Raw genomic sequence first — 21,997 nt, 5'->3', positions numbered from 1 at the left:
TGCCCAGGGTTGATCCTGAGACCCTGCAGGGACGGGTCACTGACCCAGGTGCGGGGCTGTGCACGCACAGGTCTGCGTGGGATCTGGGAGAAGCAGGGGCACTGGGCAGGAGCACAGTGGGTATGGCCGGGCAGGGCTCTGACGCCTCTTGCACACTCCCCGTCTCTGCCTTGGCAGGCCACGGATGAACTAGGAAGGAGGCGGGAAGACACGCATCCCTCCACGACCCCGGAGTCCCCGGTCCTGGGAAGGCCCTCGCTACCTCCCAGACCACTGCCCGCGGTACTCCACTGCACTGCGGTCCTGGACACGGAGCCCACGGAGGCCAAGTCCGAGGGTGAGAAGGCTGGGGTGGGGTGCCTGTGGCTGTGTGGGGAGGAGTCGATGCTGGGCCCCACAGGGAGAAGCCCCCACAGGCCGGTGTGGGGCCAGGAGCCTCGACTTGGCTCGGAGCACCCAGGGGGTGGACTGCAGTCGGGGAGACGTCCCGGGGAGGGTTCCTTCGTGGCTGCGGCTTCTCCGGGAGGCCCCGGGCTGGGCTCTGTCTCTGCAAAGCCACAGGGAGAGGCAGGCCCGCGGGTGACCTTCTCTCCTCTCCCAGCTTCTCCAGCCAAGGAGCTAGACCCACTCCCAACTTCAGCCACTCCGGAGGGGCACATGGTGTCTGGAGTCCCTTCGGCGGGAGACCGGGAGCCCACAAGTGCCGGGGCGCCTGCCCACGAAGATGCTGATGCTGTCCGGGGAGAGCTGGCTCCTGCTCCTGCCCCCACCCCTGCTCCTGCTGCTCCCCCTGCCCCTGCCCCTGCCAGAGCGACTCCCACTTCCCCTGCCCCTGCCTGTGCTCCTGTTCTGGCCCTTGACCCAGATCCTCCCTTGGTCCCACCCCTTCCCCGACCCCTCCCGGGGCCACTGTTCCTGCCCCAGACCCAGCTCCTGCCCTTGACCTCGCCCAGGCCATCACCCCTGCCCTTGCCCCCGCTCCTGCCCCTGCCACTTCCCCCGCCCCTATCCCTTCGCCTTTCCCTGCCAGGGCCACTGTCCAGGCACCTGCCCCTGCACCGGCCCCAGACCCAGGTCCTAACCCTCTTCCTGCCCTTTCCCATGCCCCTTCCTGTGCCCCAGCCTGAAAGGCCTCCACTTTCCCTGCCAGTGCCCCTGTTCCTGCCCCAGACCCAGCTCCTGCCCTTGACCCTGCTCCAGTCATCACCAAGGCACTTGCCTCAGTTCCTGCTCCTGCTCCTGCCCCTTCCCCTGCCCCTGCGCCTGCCCCTGCCCCTGTCCTTTCTCTTTTCCCTGCCAGGGCCACTGCCCCTGCACTTGCCCCAGACCCAGGTCCTACCCCTGTTCTTGCCCGTGGCCCTGCCCCTGCCCCTGCATCTGCCGCTGCCCCTGCCCCTGCCAGGAAGGCCTCCACTTTCCCTGCCAGTGCCCCTGTTCCTGCCCCAGACCCAGGCCATGTCCCTGCGTCTTCCCCTTCAACTGCGACCATCCCTTCGCCTGGCCCTGCCAGGAACACTCCCCCTTCCCCTAGCCCTGCCTAGGCCCCTGTTCCCGCCCCAGACCCAGCTCCTGCCCTTGACCTGGTCCAGGCCATCACCCCTGCCCTTGCCCCAGCTCCTGCCCGTGCCCATTCCCCTGCTCCTATCCCTTCTCCTTTCCCTGACAGGGCCAAGGCCCCTGCACCTGGCCCTGCACCTGCCCCAGACCCAGGTCGTGCCCTTCCACCGGCCCCAGACACAGGTCCTTCGCCTGTTCCTGCCCCTTGCCTTGCCCCTTCCCGTGCCCCTGCCAGGACAGCCTCCCCTTCCCCTGCCTGTGCCCCTGTTCCTGCCCAATGCCCCGCTCTTGCCCTTGACCCTGCACCGGCCATCACCCCTGCACTTGCCCCAGCTCCTGCCCGTGCCCCTTCCCCTGCTCCTAACCCTTCTTTCCCTGACAGGGTCACTGCCCCTGCACCTGCCCCGGCTCGTGCCCCAGACCCAGGTCCTGCCCCTGCACCTGCCCCTACACCTGCCCCAGACCCAAATCCTAACCCTGTTCTTGCCCCTGCCCCTGCCAGGAAGGCCTCCACTTTCCCTGCCTGTGCCCCTGTTCCTGCCCCAGACCCAGCTCCTGCCCTTGATCCTGCACCAGTCATCACCAAGGCACTTGCCTCAGTTCCTGCTCCTGCTCCTGCTCCTGCTGCTGCTCCTTCTCCTGCCCTTTCCCCTGCCCCTGCCCCTGTCCTTTCTCCTTTCCCTGCCAGGGCCACTGCCCCTACACCTGCCCCAGACCCAGGTCCTACCCCTGGACTTGCCGCTGGCCCTGCCCCTGCCCCTGCATCTGCCCCTGCCCCTGCCAGGAAGGCCTCCACTTTCCCTGCCAGTGCCCCTGTTCCTGCCCCAGACCCAGGCCATGTCCCTGCGTCTTCCCCTTCATCTGCGACCATCCCTTCGCCTGGCCCTGCCAGGAACACTCCCCCTTCCCCTAGCCCTGCCTAGGCCCCTGTTCCCGCCCCAGACCCAGCTCCTGCCCTTGACCTGGTCCAGGCCATCACCCCTGCCCTTGCCCCAGCTCCTGCCCGTGCCCATTCCCCTGCTCCTATCCCTTCTCCTTTCCCTGACAGGGCCAAGGCCCCTGCACCTGGCCCTGCACCTGCCCCAGACCCAGGTCGTGCCCTTCCACCGGCCCCAGACACAGGTCCTTCGCCTGTTCCTGCCCCTTGCCTTGCCCCTTCCCGTGCCCCTGCCAGGACAGCCTCCCCTTCCCCTGCCTGTGCCCCTGTTCCTGCCCAATGCCCCGCTCTTGCCCTTGACCCTGCACCGGCCATCACCCCTGCACTTGCCCCAGCTCCTGCCCGTGCCCCTTCCCCTGCTCCTAACCCTTCTTTCCCTGACAGGGTCACTGCCCCTGCACCTGCCCCGGCTCGTGCCCCAGACCCAGGTCCTGCCCCTGCACCTGCCCCTACACCTGCCCCAGACCCAAATCCTAACCCTGTTCTTGCCCCTGCCCCTGCCAGGAAGGCCTCCACTTTCCCTGCCTGTGCCCCTGTTCCTGCCCCAGACCCAGCTCCTGCCCTTGATCCTGCACCAGTCATCACCAAGGCACTTGCCTCAGTTCCTGCTCCTGCTCCTGCTCCTGCTGCTGCTCCTTCTCCTGCCCTTTCCCCTGCCCCTGCCCCTGTCCTTTCTCCTTTCCCTGCCAGGGCCACTGCCCCTGCACCTGCCCCAGACCCAGGTCCTACCCCTGGACTTGCCGCTGGCCCTGCCCCTGCCCCTGCATCTGCCCCTGCCCCTGCCAGGAAGGCCTCCACTTTCCCTGCCAGTGCCCCTGTTCCTGCCCCAGACCCAGGCCATGTCCCTGCGTCTTCCCCTTCATCTGCGACCATCCCTTCGCCTGGCCCTGCCAGGAACACTCCCCCTTCCCCTAGCCCTGCCTAGGCCCCTGTTCCCGCCCCAGACCCAGCTCCTGCCCTTGACCTGGTCCAGGCCATCACCCCTGCCCTTGCCCCAGCTCCTGCCCGTGCCCATTCCCCTGCTCCTATCCCTTCTCCTTTCCCTGACAGGGCCAAGGCCCCTGCACCTGGCCCTGCACCTGCCCCAGACCCAGGTCGTGCCCTTCCACCGGCCCCAGACACAGGTCCTTCGCCTGTTCCTGCCCCTTGCCTTGCCCCTTCCCGTGCCCCTGCCAGGACAGCCTCCCCTTCCCCTGCCTGTGCCCCTGTTCCTGCCCAATGCCCCGCTCTTGCCCTTGACCCTGCACCGGCCATCACCCCTGCACTTGCCCCAGCTCCTGCCCGTGCCCCTTCCCCTGCTCCTAACCCTTCTTTCCCTGACAGGGTCACTGCCCCTGCACCTGCCCCGGCTCGTGCCCCAGACCCAGGTCCTGCCCCTGCACCTGCCCCTACACCTGCCCCAGACCCAAATCCTAACCCTGTTCTTGCCCCTGCCCCTGCCAGGAAGGCCTCCACTTTCCCTGCCTGTGCCCCTGTTCCTGCCCCAGACCCAGCTCCTGCCCTTGATCCTGCACCAGTCATCACCAAGGCACTTGCCTCAGTTCCTGCTCCTGCTCCTGCTCCTGCTGCTGCTCCTTCTCCTGCCCTTTCCCCTGCCCCTGCCCCTGTCCTTTCTCCTTTCCCTGCCAGGGCCACTGCCCCTGCACCTGCCCCAGACCCAGGTCCTACCCCTGGACTTGCCGCTGGCCCTGCCCCTGCCCCTGCATCTGCCCCTGCCCCTGCCAGGAAGGCCTCCACTTTCCCTGCCAGTGCCCCTGTTCCTGCCCCAGACCCAGGCCATGTCCCTGCGTCTTCCCCTTCATCTGCGACCATCCCTTCGCCTGGCCCTGCCAGGAACACTCCCCCTTCCCCTAGCCCTGCCTAGGCCCCTGTTCCCGCCCCAGACCCAGCTCCTGCCCTTGACCTGGTCCAGGCCATCACCCCTGCCCTTGCCCCAGCTCCTGCCCGTGCCCATTCCCCTGCTCCTATCCCTTCTCCTTTCCCTGACAGGGCCAAGGCCCCTGCACCTGGCCCTGCACCTGCCCCAGACCCAGGTCGTGCCCTTCCACCGGCCCCAGACACAGGTCCTTCGCCTGTTCCTGCCCCTTGCCTTGCCCCTTCCCGTGCCCCTGCCAGGACAGCCTCCCCTTCCCCTGCCTGTGCCCCTGTTCCTGCCCAATGCCCCGCTCTTGCCCTTGACCCTGCACCGGCCATCACCCCTGCACTTGCCCCAGCTCCTGCCCGTGCCCCTTCCCCTGCTCCTAACCCTTCTTTCCCTGACAGGGTCACTGCCCCTGCACCTGCCCCGGCTCGTGCCCCAGACCCAGGTCCTGCCCCTGCACCTGCCCCTACACCTGCCCCAGACCCAAATCCTAACCCTGTTCTTGCCCCTGCCCCTGCCAGGAAGGCCTCCACTTTCCCTGCCTGTGCCCCTGTTCCTGCCCCAGACCCAGCTCCTGCCCTTGATCCTGCACCAGTCATCACCAAGGCACTTGCCTCAGTTCCTGCTCCTGCTCCTGCTCCTGCTGCTGCTCCTTCTCCTGCCCTTTCCCCTGCCCCTGCCCCTGTCCTTTCTCCTTTCCCTGCCAGGGCCACTGCCCCTGCACCTGCCCCAGACCCAGGTCCTACCCCTGGACTTGCCGCTGGCCCTGCCCCTGCCCCTGCATCTGCCCCTGCCCCTGCCAGGAAGGCCTCCACTTTCCCTGCCAGTGCCCCTGTTCCTGCCCCAGACCCAGGCCATGTCCCTGCGTCTTCCCCTTCATCTGCGACCATCCCTTCGCCTGGCCCTGCCAGGAACACTCCCCCTTCCCCTAGCCCTGCCTAGGCCCCTGTTCCCGCCCCAGACCCAGCTCCTGCCCTTGACCTGGTCCAGGCCATCACCCCTGCCCTTGCCCCAGCTCCTGCCCGTGCCCATTCCCCTGCTCCTATCCCTTCTCCTTTCCCTGACAGGGCCAAGGCCCCTGCACCTGGCCCTGCACCTGCCCCAGACCCAGGTCGTGCCCTTCCACCGGCCCCAGACACAGGTCCTTCGCCTGTTCCTGCCCCTTGCCTTGCCCCTTCCCGTGCCCCTGCCAGGACAGCCTCCCCTTCCCCTGCCTGTGCCCCTGTTCCTGCCCAATGCCCCGCTCTTGCCCTTGACCCTGCACCGGCCATCACCCCTGCACTTGCCCCAGCTCCTGCCCGTGCCCCTTCCCCTGCTCCTAACCCTTCTTTCCCTGACAGGGTCACTGCCCCTGCACCTGCCCCGGCTCGTGCCCCAGACCCAGGTCCTGCCCCTGCACCTGCCCCTACACCTGCCCCAGACCCAAATCCTAACCCTGTTCTTGCCCCTGCCCCTGCCAGGAAGGCCTCCACTTTCCCTGCCTGTGCCCCTGTTCCTGCCCCAGACCCAGCTCCTGCACTTGATCCTGTACCAGTCATCACCAAGGCACTTGCCTCAGTTCCTGCTCCTGCTCCTGCTCCTGCTGCTGCTCCTTCTCCTGCCCTTTCCCCTGCCCCTGCCCCTGTCCCAGACCCAGGTCCTACCCTTGGACTCTCCGCTGGCCCTCCACCTGCCCCTGGCCCTGCCAAGATGGCCTCCACTTTCCCTGCCTGGACCCCTGTTCCTGCCCCAGACCCAGCTCCTGCCCCTGCTTCTTCCCCTTCAACTGCCGCCATCCCTTCACCTGGCCATGCCAGGACCACTGCCCCTTCCCCTGGCCCTGCCTAGGCCCCTGTTCCCGCCCCTGACCCAGTCCTTCTCATTTGCTCCTGCTCCTTTCCCTGACCTTGCCTGGGCTCCTGTTCCTGCCTCTGACCCAGCTCCTGCTCTGGATCCTGCACCGGCCACTACTGCTGACCCTGTCCCCGCCTCTAGCCCAACGCCTGGCCCTACACCTTCTCCTGCGGGACTCCCAGACCCGCATCCAGAGCCCACAACTCTGCGGGGAGATCTCCCCAGAGAAATGCCGTCAGTTCCATCCCCTGACCCCGACACCCCCCCAGAATGTTTCATCCCCCCTCCTTGTGTTCTTCCTCTCCTGTATGGAGTCACCGTTCTCGTCGCCGTCCATCTCCTCTATGCTGTGTATTATTTATTTTAAATAAAAGTTCTTGTTTTCCCTGGACCACGTCATGAGCATCAAGAGCATTCCCAACGCTGTGCCACCACGCCCCAGAACATCGTTGCAGGCTATCTCCTTCCCCAAAGGAGGAGACCCTGAGCCCAAGCCCTCCTGACCATTGTTCCCCCCAGCCTGGCCCCTCGCAAGCCCTAAGCTGTTCCTGCACGTGTTCTGGAGGTTTCTGGAAGTGGAATCCCTCAATAGGTGCCTTTGTGTCTGCACCTATTTTCAAAGGGCCCTTGTTTGGGGTTTGGTTTGGTTTGGTTAGGTTTGGTTTGGTTTTTTGGTTTGGTTTTTGTTTCTTCTCTCTGTTTGACATAGAATTTCCCCTCTTGGTTGTTGAGACGCCCAATGGACTACAGAGGAGATGTCATCCTAGGGACCCCTTTAGGAATTCTGGGCACAATCTCGGGGACAAGGCCCCTGTTCCTGCTGGGACACCACAGTCGGTCCCCAGACAGGACACGGCTGTTTCCTCCTGTGGCCCACACAGAAACCAGGGAAATGCAGAAAGCTGGAAGACACACCGCGGAGGGCAAAAGCATCGCTCACAACCCTAGGCCAGAGAAAGGTCTCCCATGGGTCTGCTCCACTCCATGCTCCAAGTCACTGGGTCCCACAGGGACAGAGACTAGACACGTGCAAGTTCAAGGGGGAGGAGAGGCACACAGGCACTATGTGTCAGGAGATGCAGGAGCTCCCGGGGAAGGACTCGGGCAAAGGAAACCCTGGGGAGGCAGTGCTGGTCACCCTCAGACTGGCAGGTGTCTGGTCTGGGGACCAGCAGCCCTGGGGAGAACGTGAGGAAGCAGAGGTCCGATGCAGGGCCCCTGGAGAGAAGGTGAACAGGCACCCCTTTCTGAGACAACAGTGAGCGGCACCCATCCCAGGCCACAGGTCCACCTATCACCTAGGAGGGCTCAGCCTGGGACTCACCCCCAGAAACTCTGGCTCGATTGGCCACGGATGTGTTTTCAGTAGGATTGGGCACAGCAGTGGTGAGACAGCAGGGAATGGAACAGTGTTCATGCCCAAGGAGTTGGAGGGGATCCTCATCCCCGTCCTCCTGACACAATGTCCTGGGGCTCCTTTCTCAGTGTTGTCTGAGGCACAGGATCGAGGCAGCCCCTCTGAGACCCCACTCCTGCCACCCCGCTCCTGGGGACATTCATAATAGTTTAAGGAGGACGTAGAGAGGATCCAGGATGACAGAGGGCCAAGGACAAGGAAGGTCAGCACTGGGAGGACAGATGGACCAGCCCCAAGCCACCATGCAGGGCCTAATCCTAACCCGAACCAGAACCCTAATACTAAGCCGAATCTGAACCGGAACCCGAACCCTAAACCATAACCCTAACACCGAACCTCAACGCGAACCCAAACCCTAACCTCAAATCCTAAACCTGAACCCGAACCCGAACCCTAACCCTAACCCAAATAGGAACGCCTAACCCTGACCAAGACCCTGACTGTGAGCCTGACCCTAAACCTAACCATACCATGAAGCTGACCCTGACCCTAACACTGACCCTGACCCTGACGTGAGCCTGACCCTACCCCTGACCATAACACAAATGACGCTGACCCTAAACCTAACCCTAACCCTGACCCTAACACGGACCCTGACCCTAAACCTAACCCTGATTCTAAACCTCCCTAACCCCTACACTAGCCCTAACCCTGACCCTAACCCTGTCCTACCCTACCCTAACCCCAACCTAACACTAACCTCAATCCTAACCACAAGCCCTAACCCGGACCCTAACCCTAACCCTGAACCTAACCCTAACTCCTAACCCTGACCATGACCCTGACTGTGAGCCGGACCCTAACCCTAACCATACCCTGAAGCTGACCGTGACCCTAACCAAAAAACAAACCCTGACCCGAACACTGACCCTGACCCTGACGGTGGGCCGGACATAACCCTGACCGTAACACTAATGACGCTGACCCTAAACCTAACCCTGACCCTGACCCTAACAAGGACCCTGACCCTAAACCTAAACCTGATTCTAAACCTAACACAAACCCCTACACTAGCCCTAACCCTGACCCTAACACTGTCTAACCCTAACCTAACCCCAACCCTAACACTAACCCTAACCCTAACCCCAAGCCCTAACCCTGACCCTAACCCTGACCCTGAACCTAACCCTAAACCTGACCTGACCCTATACTGGAACCTAACTAAACCCTGACTCTGACCCTAAGCTTGACCCTGACCGTGACCGTGACCCTGACCCTGACACTGACCCTAACCCTAACCCTAAATCCTAACCCTAACTGTAACCCTAACCCTAACGCCTAACCCTGACCCGGACCCTGACTGTGAGCCTGAGCCTAACCCTAACCAGACCCTGAAGCTGACCCTGACCCTAACTAAGAAACAAACCCTCTCCCTAAAACTGACCCTGACCCTGACGGTGAGCCTGACCCTAACCCTGTCCGTAACACCGATGACGCTGACCCTAAACCTAACCCTGACCCTGACCGTAACACGGACCCTGACCCTAAACCTAACCCTGATTCTAAACCTAACCCTAACCCCTACACTAACCCTATCCCAGACCCTAACCCTGTCTAACCCTACCCTAACCCTGGTCCTAACCCCAAGCCCTAACCCAGACCCTAAGCCTGACCCTGAACCTAACCCTAACCCTGACCCTAAGATGGAACCTACACTGAACCCTGACTCTGACCAAAAACCTAACCCTGGCCCTGACCAGAACACTGACCCTGACCATGACACTGTCCCTAAACCTAAGCCTGAGCCAAACCCTAACCCCGGTCCTAACCCTGACCCTGACCCTAACCCTAAAACGTACCATAACCCTGACCTTGGCCCTGACCCTAACACTAAACCTAACCTTAACCCTAACCCTAAAACTTACCCTAACCTTGAAACTGGCCCAGACGCTAACACTAACACTGACCCTCACCCTTACCCTGACCGTAGCACAGACCACGACTCTGACCCTAACCCTAACCCTAAACCTGACCCTGACCCTAACAAGGACCCTGACCCTAAACCTAACGCTGATTCTAACCCTAACCCCATCCCCAAACCCTAACCCTAAGCCTGACCCTAAACCTGTCTAACCCTATCCTAACCACAACCCTAACACTAACCCTAACCCTAACCCCAAACCCTAACCCTGACCCTACCCTGACCCTGAACCTAACCCTAACCCTGACCTTACCCTAAACTGGCACCTAAACTGAACCCTGACTTTGACCCTTACCCTAACCCTGGCCCTGACCTGAACCCTGACCCTGACCCTGAACTTGAGCCCGTCCCCAAAGCTAACCCTGACCCTATCCCTAACCCTGGCCCTGACCCTGACCCTAACTCTGACCGTAACCCTAAAACTTACCCTGACCCTGACCCTGAGCCTGACTCTGAACCTGACCCTAACCCTAACCCTAACTTATAACCCTCACCCTAACCCAAAACCCTAACTCAACCCCGAACTTTCCCTGTCCTCCTTCCCACCCACCGACTCAAGCCAGGGCTCTATCCAAGGACAGGCTGGACCTCTGTCCCAGGGAACAACCAGGAAGACCAAGCAGAGGGAGAGGAGAACTGAAAGGGGCGGACTGATCTCCCTGCCCTGACTTGGCCTCCACTGATGACTCCAAGTCCTCTGGCCCAAGCCCTCATTGAGCAGGACCCTGGGATGGATTCTGAATTCCAGGCCAGCTGGGTGGGGGGTACTCGATGACCTTTGCATCCCCAGATGTCCAACCCGCCTGGCCTTGCACCCTGAGCCTTGCTTCCCAGGATAGGCACGGTTCCGGTGCTCAGCAGACTTTGGGGCCACAGAGCACTTGGCAGTGGTGAGGGAACATGGGGGACCAGTCAGGGACAGCGCCATGGTGGGTCCGCATCCACCACAAGGCTGGGTCATGGGACAGGTGCTGTGTGCAGGTCTACTGGGCACACCTGGCCCTCTCGGAATGGAGGTCTGTGTGCCTGGTGCACCTTTCCTCCACCTACCCCTGGAGGATCGGCCAGGTTCAAGCATTTCCGTGTCCAACCCTCAGGGACAGTTGGGAACCTGGGCTCAAGAGAGGCAGCGACTGGCCCAGGACAAAAATCGGGTACAGAGTCCAAGGAGCAGAGCTTCCCTCCAGTCCTGGGCAATTCCTGACCCTCCCATGAGGTTTGCTTTGAGGGTGAGAGCTCCTCAGATCCTTGGGGAGAGCTACCCACCCCATCCCATGAGGGGACATGACCTCGGGCATCCCCAGACAGCTAGAGGCATATGTGTTTGAGCGTACACACACACACACACACACACACACACACACACATACACATACACCACTCTGCCCAGCTAGGGGTCAGAGGGGGAGACACCCTGGGAAAATGGTGGGTAACTAGGGGGAAAGAAGAAAGAGGTTGGAGACAGCTGGGCCATGGGGTCAGGGGCATCAGGACTCCTGGCAAGGGCCGAGATCCAAAGCATGGGGAGAGGAGACAGGACAGGCTGATGGTCAAGGGGTCCCCAAGGGGCCCAGGGGCTTTGCCAGGGCACTGGGTGGGGATGGGGTCTGGGGCCTGGTGTCCATCACCACCCTGGACTACTGGAAGTAGAAAGAGGTACCCCCCAGTGTGGACAGGGCTACAGCACCGAAGGCCTCCCCTTCCTCTTCTATCAGTGGGGCCATAGAGACAGGGTGTCCCTAGTCTCCCACAGGCTTGTAGAAGAGCCTGTTGGCCTTGAATCTCTCTCCCTGACCCACTGTGCTCCCAGTCTTGGGAAAATGCTTTGGACTCCCTCGAGGTCCTTCTGAGCAGAAGACAACCTGGGGGCTCGGGGGGCTGACCTTGTGGGCTTGAAGCATGTGGCAGAGCACTAGACCCCTGGTCTGGGGACCCAGGGCAGGACCCTCCTTGTTGCAGCCTCAGGGTCCCCACTGGGAAGAGGTTCCAGAGTCAGAGCTCTGCTCGGGGTGAGAAGGCTTTACTTAGCAAAGAACCAAGCACCAGCCCAGGAGAGGGAAACAGGGACAAGGGAGACTTTGGAGGTTTCTCTCATCACCCCTGGAGCCCCCAGATCCGGCTCCTGGGAGACACCCACGAACAGAGACAGACGCAGGCACAGAGACAAAGACAGAGACAGACACAGACACTGAACCCAGGAGAGAGGGAACCAGGAGAAGTCCCAGACTTTCCTCCATCGGCTGGGAAAGGACAGCCACACATTGTGTCCCCTTCTCAGTCCCACGGGCCATCCACCCTGGGAGGACGGATTCGGGAATGCCCGGGGTGCCCTGTGGGGGCTGGCCGGCACATGGGCGCAGACGAGGCCCTTGGACCTCCACCTAATGGGAGCCCCGGGAAGTCTGTGTCACCAAGGTCAGAAGCCATGCACTGCAACCTTGCCACGGGGGATGGGACACAGGCAGGAGGACGGTGGCTTTGCCTGGATCCCAGAGCAGATCCAGGCCCCTCTGGGCCGTGTTCCATGCCCCCGCCCAGCCCCGGGCTCACCCGTGCCCGGCCAAGTGTGTGCACCAGCCTCCTGGGAGAGCGGGGATGGAACGTATGCAGGGGTCCTACCCCTGATGGCATCCCTAGCAGGAGAAGCCAGGACACCCCCAGTGTGCAGACGGGGAGACTGGGGAGGCCCTGAGAGCCACAGGGTGTGTGCGGGCACACAGTCCTGGGCAGGAGGAGCAGGAGCCCCTTCTGAACCCAGCTCTGGGCCCTCCCAGCGGGGACAACTGCTGCACCCAGGCCTCCTGCTGCACACAGGCTGTGGGGAGGCTGTGTGGGGGTCACTGGATGGACAGGGCATGGGGTGGAGGGGGAGCCTTGAGCAGCTGGGGGAGGGGCGCCCTCAGGGAGCTCTGGTGGGAGCAGGAAGTCGGGTAAGGAGCCCCCAGGCAGTGGTGACCTCACTTCCCTGACGACACAGCCCAACGGAATTGGAACCCACGTATCCAGGCACCCACATTCCAGACAAAACCCCCCAGCCCAGCTCATTTCTGGGCAGATCCTGAAGGAAGCGACATGTTCTGCTGCTGCCTACCGAAGCCCAGAGGATGCAGGCAGAGGAGAGCTCGCCCGCCAAACACGTCCCCCCACTGGGCAGGTCGTGTCAGGCTTCCCCGACGACTCTGGCCCTTTGGCAAAAAGAATCAAAAGGTGACACCGGGAGGCTCAGAGTCAGACAGCCCCACACCTTCTGACCGACCCGTGTAGGCCTAGGTCTCCTCCCCGTGTGTCTGTATGTGTTTGTGTGTGTGTGTGTGTGTGTGTGTGTGTAAAGAGAGCTCATGGGGGGTGGAGACGCCCCCAGGAGCAGGAGCAGGCTGATGAGGGGTCAGATGCCTGGTGGGCAGGTCATGTTCACACCCCAGGTGAAGGCTGGCTAGGTGGGAAGGAGTGTGGGGACTGCACCCTTCTGCCCAGGGTTGATCCTGAGACCCTGCAGGGACGGGTCACTGACCCAGGTGCGGGGCTGTGCACGCACAGGTCTGCGTGGGATCTGGGAGAAGCAGGGGCACTGGGCAGGAGCACAGTGGGTATGGCCGGGCAGGGCTCTGACGCCTCTTGCACACTCCCCGTCTCTGCCTTGGCAGGCCACGGATGAACTAGGAAGGAGGCGGGAAGACACGCATCCCTCCACGACCCCGGAGTCCCCGGTCCTGGGAAGGCCCTCGCTACCTCCCAGACCACTGCCCGCGGTACTCCACTGCACTGCGGTCCTGGACACGGAGCCCACGGAGGCCAAGTCCGAGGGTGAGAAGGCTGGGGTGGGGTGCCTGTGGCTGTGTGGGGAGGAGTCGATGCTGGGCCCCACAGGGAGAAGCCCCCACAGGCCGGTGTGGGGCCAGGAGCCTCGACTTGGCTCGGAGCACCCAGGGGGTGGACTGCAGTCGGGGAGACGTCCCGGGGAGGGTTCCTTCGTGGCTGCGGCTTCTCCGGGAGGCCCCGGGCTGGGCTCTGTCTCTGCAAAGCCACAGGGAGAGGCAGGCCCGCGGGTGACCTTCTCTCCTCTCCCAGCTTCTCCAGCCAAGGAGCTAGACCCACTCCCAACTTCAGCCACTCCGGAGGGGCACATGGTGTCTGGAGTCCCTTCGGCGGGAGACCGGGAGCCCACAAGTGCCGGGGCGCCTGCCCACGAAGATGCTGATGCTGTCCGGGGAGAGCTGGCTCCTGCTCCTGCCCCCACCCCTGCTCCTGCTGCTCCCCCTGCCCCTGCCCCTGCCAGAGCGACTCCCACTTCCCCTGCCCCTGCCTGTGCTCCTGTTCTGGCCCTTGACCCAGATCCTCCCTTGGTCCCACCCCTTCCCCGACCCCTCCCGGGGCCACTGTTCCTGCCCCAGACCCAGCTCCTGCCCTTGACCTCGCCCAGGCCATCACCCCTGCCCTTGCCCCCGCTCCTGCCCCTGCCACTTCCCCCGCCCCTATCCCTTCGCCTTTCCCTGCCAGGGCCACTGTCCAGGCACCTGCCCCTGCACCGGCCCCAGACCCAGGTCCTAACCCTCTTCCTGCCCTTTCCCATGCCCCTTCCTGTGCCCCAGCCTGAAAGGCCTCCACTTTCCCTGCCAGTGCCCCTGTTCCTGCCCCAGACCCAGCTCCTGCCCTTGACCCTGCTCCAGTCATCACCAAGGCACTTGCCTCAGTTCCTGCTCCTGCTCCTGCCCCTTCCCCTGCCCCTGCGCCTGCCCCTGCCCCTGTCCTTTCTCTTTTCCCTGCCAGGGCCACTGCCCCTGCACTTGCCCCAGACCCAGGTCCTACCCCTGTTCTTGCCCGTGGCCCTGCCCCTGCCCCTGCATCTGCCGCTGCCCCTGCCCCTGCCAGGAAGGCCTCCACTTTCCCTGCCAGTGCCCCTGTTCCTGCCCCAGACCCAGGCCATGTCCCTGCGTCTTCCCCTTCAACTGCGACCATCCCTTCGCCTGGCCCTGCCAGGAACACTCCCCCTTCCCCTAGCCCTGCCTAGGCCCCTGTTCCCGCCCCAGACCCAGCTCCTGCCCTTGACCTGGTCCAGGCCATCACCCCTGCCCTTGCCCCAGCTCCTGCCCGTGCCCATTCCCCTGCTCCTATCCCTTCTCCTTTCCCTGACAGGGCCAAGGCCCCTGCACCTGGCCCTGCACCTGCCCCAGACCCAGGTCGTGCCCTTCCACCGGCCCCAGACACAGGTCCTTCGCCTGTTCCTGCCCCTTGCCTTGCCCCTTCCCGTGCCCCTGCCAGGACAGCCTCCCCTTCCCCTGCCTGTGCCCCTGTTCCTGCCCAATGCCCCGCTCTTGCCCTTGACCCTGCACCGGCCATCACCCCTGCACTTGCCCCAGCTCCTGCCCGTGCCCCTTCCCCTGTTCCTAACCCTTCTTTCCCTGACAGGGTCACTGCCCCTGCACCTGCCCCGGCTCGTGCCCCAGACCCAGGTCCTGCCCCTGCACCTGCCCCTACACCTGCCCCAGACCCAAATCCTAACCCTGTTCTTGCCCCTGCCCCTGCCAGGAAGGCCTCCACTTTCCCTGCCTGTGCCCCTGTTCCTGCCCCAGACCCAGCTCCTGCCCTTGATCCTGCACCAGTCATCACCAAGGCACTTGCCTCAGTTCCTGCTCCTGCTCCTGCTCCTGCTGCTGCTCCTTCTCCTGCCCTTTCCCCTGCCCCTGCCCCTGTCCTTTCTCCTTTCCCTGCCAGGGCCACTGCCCCTGCACCTGCCCCAGACCCAGGTCCTACCCCTGGACTTGCCGCTGGCCCTGCCCTTGCCCCTGCATCTGCCCCTGCCCCTGCCAGGAAGGCCTCCACTTTCCCTGCCAGTGCCCCTGTTCCTGCCCCAGACCCAGGCCATGTCCCTGCGTCTTCCCCTTCATCTGCGACCATCCCTTCGCCTGGCCCTGCCAGGAACACTCCCCCTTCCCCTAGCCCTGCCTAGGCCCCTGTTCCCGCCCCAGACCCAGCTCCTGCCCTTGACCTGGTCCAGGCCATCACCCCTGCCCTTGCCCCAGCTCCTGCCCGTGCCCATTCCCCTGCTCCTATCCCTTCTCCTTTCCCTGACAGGGCCAAGGCCCCTGCACCTGGCCCTGCACCTGCCCCAGACCCAGGTCGTGCCCTTCCACCGGCCCCAGACACAGGTCCTTCGCCTGTTCCTGCCCCTTGCCTTGCCCCTTCCCGTGCCCCTGCCAGGACAGCCTCCCCTTCCCCTGCCTGTGCCCCTGTTCCTGCCCAATGCCCCGCTCTTGCCCTTGACCCTGCACCGGCCATCACCCCTGCACTTGCCCCAGCTCCTGCCCGTGCCCCTTCCCCTGCTCCTAACCCTTCTTTCCCTGACAGGGTCACTGCCCCTGCACCTGCCCCGGCTCGTGCCCCAGACCCAGGTCCTGCCCCTGCACCTGCCCCTACACCTGCCCCAGACCCAAATCCTAACCCTGTTCTTGCCCCTGCCCCTGCCAGGAAGGCCTCCACTTTCCCTGCCTGTGCCCCTGTTCCTGCCCCAGACCCAGCTCCTGCCCTTGATCCTGCACCAGTCATCACCAAGGCACTTGCCTCAGTTCCTGCTCCTGCTCCTGCTCCTGCTGCTGCTCCTTCTCCTGCCCTTTCCCCTGCCCCTGCCCCTGTCCTTTCTCCTTTCCCTGCCAGGGCCACTGCCCCTGCACCTGCCCCAGACCCAGGTCCTACCCCTGGACTTGCCGCTGGCCCTGCCCCTGCCCCTGCATCTGCCCCTGCCCCTGCCAGGAAGGCCTCCACTTTCCCTGCCAGTGCCCCTGTTCCTGCCCCAGACCCAGGCCATGTCCCTGCGTCTTCCCCTTCATCTGCGACCATCCCTTCGCCTGGCCCTGCCAGGAACACTCCCCCTTCCCCTAGCCCTGCCTAGGCCCCTGTTCCCGCCCCAGACCCAGCTCCTGCCCTTGACCTGGTCCAGGCCATCACCCCTGCCCTTGCCCCAGCTCCTGCCCGTGCCCATTCCCCTGCTCCTATCCCTTCTCCTTTCCCTGACAGGGCCAAGGCCCCTGCACCTGGCCCTGCACCTGCCCCAGACCCAGGTCGTGCCCTTCCACCGGCCCCAGACACAGGTCCTTCGCCTGTTCCTGCCCCTTGCCTTGCCCCTTCCCGTGCCCCTGCCAGGACAGCCTCCCCTTCCCCTGCCTGTGCCCCTGTTCCTGCCCAATGCCCCGCTCTTGCCCTTGACCCTGCACCGGCCATCACCCCTGCACTTGCCCCAGCTCCTGCCCGTGCCCCTTCCCCTGCTCCTAACCCTTCTTTCCCTGACAGGGTCACTGCCCCTGCACCTGCCCCGGCTCGTGCCCCAGACCCAGGTCCTGCCCCTGCACCTGCCCCTACACCTGCCCCAGACCCAAATCCTAACCCTGTTCTTGCCCCTGCCCCTGCCAGGAAGGCCTCCACTTTCCCTGCCTGTGCCCCTGTTCCTGCCCCAGACCCAGCTCCTGCCCTTGATCCTGCACCAGTCATCACCAAGGCACTTGCCTCAGTTCCTGCTCCTGCTCCTGCTCCTGCTGCTGCTCCTTCTCCTGCCCTTTCCCCTGCCCCTGCCCCTGTCCTTTCTCCTTTCCCTGCCAGGGCCACTGCCCCTGCACCTGCCCCAGACCCAGGTCCTACCCCTGGACTTGCCGCTGGCCCTGCCCCTGCCCCTGCATCTGCCCCTGCCCCTGCCAGGAAGGCCTCCACTTTCCCTGCCAGTGCCCCTGTTCCTGCCCCAGACCCAGGCCATGTCCCTGCGTCTTCCCCTTCATCTGCGACCATCCCTTCGCCTGGCCCTGCCAGGAACACTCCCCCTTCCCCTAGCCCTGCCTAGGCCCCTGTTCCCGCCCCAGACCCAGCTCCTGCCCTTGACCTGGTCCAGGCCATCACCCCTGCCCTTGCCCCAGCTCCTGCCCGTGCCCATTCCCCTGCTCCTATCCCTTCTCCTTTCCCTGACAGGGCCAAGGCCCCTGCACCTGGCCCTGCACCTGCCCCAGACCCAGGTCGTGCCCTTCCACCGGCCCCAGACACAGGTCCTTCGCCTGTTCCTGCCCCTTGCCTTGCCCCTTCCCGTGCCCCTGCCAGGACAGCCTCCCCTTCCCCTGCCTGTGCCCCTGTTCCTGCCCAATGCCCCGCTCTTGCCCTTGACCCTGCACCGGCCATCACCCCTGCACTTGCCCCAGCTCCTGCCCGTGCCCCTTCCCCTGCTCCTAACCCTTCTTTCCCTGACAGGGTCACTGCCCCTGCACCTGCCCCGGCTCGTGCCCCAGACCCAGGTCCTGCCCCTGCACCTGCCCCTACACCTGCCCCAGACCCAAATCCTAACCCTGTTCTTGCCCCTGCCCCTGCCAGGAAGGCCTCCACTTTCCCTGCCTGTGCCCCTGTTCCTGCCCCAGACCCAGCTCCTGCCCTTGATCCTGCACCAGTCATCACCAAGGCACTTGCCTCAGTTCCTGCTCCTGCTCCTGCTCCTGCTGCTGCTCCTTCTCCTGCCCTTTCCCCTGCCCCTGCCCCTGTCCCAGACCCAGGTCCTACCCTTGGACTCTCCGCTGGCCCTCCACCTGCCCCTGGCCCTGCCAAGATGGCCTCCACTTTCCCTGCCTGGACCCCTGTTCCTGCCCCAGACCCAGCTCCTGCCCCTGCTTCTTCCCCTTCAACTGCCGCCATCCCTTCACCTGGCCATGCCAGGACCACTGCCCCTTCCCCTGGCCCTGCCTAGGCCCCTGTTCCCGCCCCTGACCCAGTCCTTCTCATTTGCTCCTGCTCCTTTCCCTGACCTTGCCTGGGCTCCTGTTCCTGCCTCTGACCCAGCTCCTGCTCTGGATCCTGCACCGGCCACTACTGCTGACCCTGTCCCCGCCTCTAGCCCAACGCCTGGCCCTACACCTTCTCCTGCGGGACTCCCAGACCCGCATCCAGAGCCCACAACTCTGCGGGGAGATCTCCCCAGAGAAATGCCGTCAGTTCCATCCCCTGACCCCGACACCCCCCCAGAATGTTTCATCCCCCCTCCTTGTGTTCTTCCTCTCCTGTATGGAGTCACCGTTCTCGTCGCCGTCCATCTCCTCTATGCTGTGTATTATTTATTTTAAATAAAAGTTCTTGTTTTCCCTGGACCACGTCATGAGCATCAAGAGCATTCCCAACGCTGTGCCACCACGCCCCAGAACATCGTTGCAGGCTATCTCCTTCCCCAAAGGAGGAGACCCTGAGCCCAAGCCCTCCTGACCATTGTTCCCCCCAGCCTGGCCCCTCGCAAGCCCTAAGCTGTTCCTGCACGTGTTCTGGAGGTTTCTGGAAGTGGAATCCCTCAATAGGTGCCTTTGTGTCTGCACCTATTTTCAAAGGGCCCTTGTTTGGGGTTTGGTTTGGTTTGGTTAGGTTTGGTTTGGTTTTTTGGTTTGGTTTTTGTTTCTTCTCTCTGTTTGACATAGAATTTCCCCTCTTGGTTGTTGAGACGCCCAATGGACTACAGAGGAGATGTCATCCTAGGGACCCCTTTAGGAATTCTGGGCACAATCTCGGGGACAAGGCCCCTGTTCCTGCTGGGACACCACAGTCGGTCCCCAGACAGGACACAGCTGTTTCCTCCTGTGGCCCACACAGAAACCAGGGAAATGCAGAAAGCTGGAAGACACACCGCGGAGGGCAAAAGCATCGCTCACAACCCTAGGCCAGAGAAAGGTCTCCCATGGGTCTGCTCCACTCCATGCTCCAAGTCACTGGGTCCCACAGGGACAGAGACTAGACACGTGCAAGTTCAAGGGGGAGGAGAGGCACACAGGCACTATGTGTCAGGAGATGCAGGAGCTCCCGGGGAAGGACTCGGGCAAAGGAAACCCTGGGGAGGCAGTGCTGGTCACCCTCAGACTGGCAGGTGTCTGGTCTGGGGACCAGCAGCCCTGGGGAGAACGTGAGGAAGCAGAGGTCCGATGCAGGGCCCCTGGAGAGAAGGTGAACAGGCACCCCTTTCTGAGACAACAGTGAGCGGCACCCATCCCAGGCCACAGGTCCACCTATCACCTAGGAGGGCTCAGCCTGGGACTCACCCCCAGAAACTCTGGCTCGATTGGCCACGGATGTGTTTTCAGTAGGATTGGGCACAGCAGTGGTGAGACAGCAGGGAATGGAACAGTGTTCATGCCCAAGGAGTTGGAGGGGATCCTCATCCCCGTCCTCCTGACACAATGTCCTGGGGCTCCTTTCTCAGTGTTGTCTGAGGCACAGGATCGAGGCAGCCCCTCTGAGACCCCACTCCTGCCACCCCGCTCCTGGGGACATTCATAATAGTTTAAGGAGGACGTAGAGAGGATCCAGGATGACAGAGGGCCAAGGACAAGGAAGGTCAGCACTGGGAGGACAGATGGACCAGCCCCAAGCCACCATGCAGGGCCTAATCCTAACCCGAACCAGAACCCTAATACTAAGCCGAATCTGAACCGGAACCCGAACCCTAAACCATAACCCTAACACCGAACCTCAACGCGAACCCAAACCCTAACCTCAAATCCTAAACCTGAACCCGAACCCGAACCCTAACCCTAACCCAAATAGGAACGCCTAACCCTGACCAAGACCCTGACTGTGAGCCTGACCCTAAACCTAACCATACCATGAAGCTGACCCTGACCCTAACACTGACCCTGACCCTGACGTGAGCCTGACCCTAACCCTGACCGTAACACAAATGACGCTGACCCTAAACCTAACCCTAACCCTGACCCTAACACGGACCCTGACCCTAAACCTAACCCTGATTCTAAACCTCCCTAACCCCTACACTAGCCCTAACCCTGACCCTAACCCTGTCCTACCCTACCCTAACCCCAACCTAACACTAACCTCAATCCTAACCACAAGCCCTAACCCGGACCCTAACCCTAACCCTGAACCTAACCCTAACTCCTAACCCTGACCATGACCCTGACTGTGAGCCGGACCCTAACCCTAACCATACCCTGAAGCTGACCGTGACCCTAACCAAAAAACAAACCCTGACCCGAACACTGACCCTGACCCTGACGGTGGGCCGGACATAACCCTGACCGTAACACTAATGACGCTGACCCTAAACCTAACCCTGACCCTGACCCTAACAAGGACCCTGACCCTAAACCTAAACCTGATTCTAAACCTAACACAAACCCCTACACTAGCCCTAACCCTGACCCTAACACTGTCTAACCCTAACCTAACCCCAACCCTAACACTAACCCTAACCCTAACCCCAAGCCCTAACCCTGACCCTAACCCTGACCCTGAACCTAACCCTAAACCTGACCTGACCCTATACTGGAACCTAACTAAACCCTGACTCTGACCCTAAGCTTGACCCTGACCGTGACCGTGACCCTGACCCTGACACTGACCCTAACCCTAACCCTAAATCCTAACCCTAACTGTAACCCTAACCCTAACGCCTAACCCTGACCCGGACCCTGACTGTGAGCCTGAGCCTAACCCTAACCAGACCCTGAAGCTGACCCTGACCCTAACTAAGAAACAAACCCTCTCCCTAAAACTGACCCTGACCCTGACGGTGAGCCTGACCCTAACCCTGTCCGTAACACCGATGACGCTGACCCTAAACCTAACCCTGACCCTGACCGTAACACGGACCCTGACCCTAAACCTAACCCTGATTCTAAACCTAACCCTAACCCCTACACTAACCCTATCCCAGACCCTAACCCTGTCTAACCCTACCCTAACCCTGGTCCTAACCCCAAGCCCTAACCCTGACCCTAAGCCTGACCCTGAACCTAACCCTAACCCTGACCCTAAGATGGAACCTACACTGAACCCTGACTCTGACCAAAAACCTAACCCTGGCCCTGACCAGAACACTGACCCTGACCATGACACTGTCCCTAAACCTAAGCCTGAGCCAAACCCTAACCCCGGTCCTAACCCTGACCCTGACCCTAACCCTAAAACGTACCATAACCCTGACCTTGGCCCTGACCCTAACACTAAACCTAACCTTAACCCTAACCCTAAAACTTACCCTAACCTTGAAACTGGCCCAGACGCTAACACTAACACTGACCCTCACCCTTACCCTGACCGTAGCACAGACCACGACTCTGACCCTAACCCTAACCCTAAACCTGACCCTGACCCTAACAAGGACCCTGACCCTAAACCTAACGCTGATTCTAACCCTAACCCCATCCCCAAACCCTAACCCTAAGCCTGACCCTAAACCTGTCTAACCCTATCCTAACCACAACCCTAACACTAACCCTAACCCTAACCCCAAACCCTAACCCTGACCCTACCCTGACCCTGAACCTAACCCTAACCCTGACCTTACCCTAAACTGGCACCTAAACTGAACCCTGACTTTGACCCTTACCCTAACCCTGGCCCTGACCTGAACCCTGACCCTGACCCTGAACTTGAGCCCGTCCCCAAAGCTAACCCTGACCCTATCCCTAACCCTGGCCCTGACCCTGACCCTAACTCTGACCGTAACCC

The sequence above is a fragment of the Mustela nivalis genome (genome assembly GCF_964662115.1).
Source record: "Mustela nivalis genome assembly, chromosome: 9".
NCBI classification, from domain to species: Eukaryota; Metazoa; Chordata; class Mammalia; order Carnivora; family Mustelidae; genus Mustela; species Mustela nivalis.
This window is presented reverse-complemented; position numbering follows the sequence as displayed.